This window comes from Triticum dicoccoides, chromosome 5B (genome assembly GCF_002162155.2).
Source record: "Triticum dicoccoides isolate Atlit2015 ecotype Zavitan chromosome 5B, WEW_v2.0, whole genome shotgun sequence".
In the NCBI taxonomy this organism is placed as follows: Eukaryota; Viridiplantae; Streptophyta; class Magnoliopsida; order Poales; family Poaceae; genus Triticum; species Triticum dicoccoides.
The window spans coordinates 674,913,004-674,915,155 of NC_041389.1; positions in this window are offsets into that span (position 1 = coordinate 674,913,004).

Sequence of the window (2,152 nt, forward strand, 5' to 3'; positions counted from 1 at the left end):
AAGTACCTTCGGAGACACCTGTAGAGCTTCTTTATAATCACCCAGTTATGTTGTAACGTTTGGTAGCACACAAAGTGTTCCTCCGGTAAACGGGAGTTGCATAATCTCATAGTCATAGGAACATGTATAAGTCATGAAGAAAGCAATAGCAACATACTAATCGATCAAGTGCTAAGCTAACAGAATGGGTCAAGTCAATCACATCATTCTCCTAATGATGTGATCCCGTTAATCAATGACAACTCATGTCTATGGCTAGGAAACTTAACCATCTTTTATTCATGAGCTAGTCAAGTAGAGGCATACTAGTGACAGTATGTTTGTCTATGTATTCACACATGTATTGTGTTTCCGATTAATACAATTCTAGCATGAATAATAAACATTTATCATGAAATAAGGAAATAAATAATAACTTTATTATTGCCTCTAGGGCATATTTCCTTCATATACTACTTCAAAAATTCTCTTACATAGTTTTGTTCTGTGAATCTTAGTGCTCTTGGATGCCTCCCATGAAGAAACGATTGAACACAAATGTTGCAATAATCTCAAAGCTTTCAAAGAGCCAAGTGGGTCGTCTAGTGCAACATGCTAAAAGTTAAGCGAACTGTTGCATTGGATAAAAAATAGCACCTTCCCCCCTAAAAAGGGATAAAAATTAGCACCTACTGTACATTAAAAGCAGTCAATCCACCATAAATCATTACTATTTTCTCCCCATGTTGATAGCGGCAAGCCCACATGAGCTAATTGTTGCGAAAAAAAGTTGTGGCCTGCCTAGCCCATAGCAAATGATGTGAAGGGAGGGGGTTGAAGTACACTGGGCCATGAGTGCAAAACTATTTGTCTTTCCCTTCTACTTGGACAAACGTAGGGCACCTTTATTCTATACTCTGACATCTATACCACCAAAACTCAGTGCCAAATACACACACAGATGTGCTTAATATACTTATCTACACTGAAAGTCCCCTTCTACTCAGTAAATTCCAAAAAAATTAATTTTTTTGGTGCAAACTTTGACACATGTTCTCAGTGCATAAAAAATTTCATCCCGAAATAACACTCGCGGAAGTCATGGCAAAAATAATCAGTACTCCAAAATATTTTTGAAATAGCATTTTGGGAGCACCGCTTTTGTTTTTTATTTTTACCACAACTTCTAGGAATATCATTTTATGATAAATTTTTGCAAGCACACAAAACATTTGTCAAACTTTGCATAAAAAAAGTTCAGCGTTTTTTGAATGTTCTTGCTATTATTTTTTATTTTGTTGTTCATTAGAGAGCATTTGAGCTCGGGAGTAGAGACTCCACGTCCTATCTACACACCGTATGTGAGGTCTCTCTGTGCTGGATAGGTTAACATTTGCAGACGTGGCAGAAACTGGAAAACCCTATTTGTCACCCATTTTGGCAAATGAGGGAGCCAATGTGCACCTTTTTGTACTGGTGGGCTAGCCTAAAAAATATTAAAGATTTATAGTGATACCTAACAAAAACTATTTAAAAGGTAAAATATAACCTATTGTATACTAAAAGTACTATACAGACAACAATGCTGAAAAATCCACTTCATTTGGAAAGAGGATGGGTCAATTAACTATATCTAGCAAATGGTTTGTTTTTTTTCGTAACGAATCAACACTGGATAGATTGCTTGAAACTATATAGTATGGTTGACCATGTATCCTTCTAGAAGCTATTCATCTTTAATATTTATACTTATCAAGTTTCTATGTATGTTTACGTGCTACTTTCGTTGTCCTTATTTTTGTCCATAGACAAAAGATGACTCCTAATTGTTGTAGCCGTTCATCCATTAGAAAGCTGCTCTACCTGATGCTGAAGTTTTTGCTCTATTTCTCCAACAGCGGGCAGCAACACAGATTGTGCTAGGCACAGTGGAAAGCGCGATGCATGGAGACACTCGTCCAGATGGAGTAAGAGAGCAACATGATGGTAGCTAGATGGGGAATATGAATTATTGACATAAAAAAGCTACATGCCAAAACAAGGTGAGATCGAGTGAAGTGGCGGAGAAGAGAGATATTGGAAGAGCGACACAGATAGTTACTAGTTTTTCTAATTGCCAATTTGTAATGACTTACATAAATGCAATGGTACGTGTTTGGAATTTGAAGTGTGG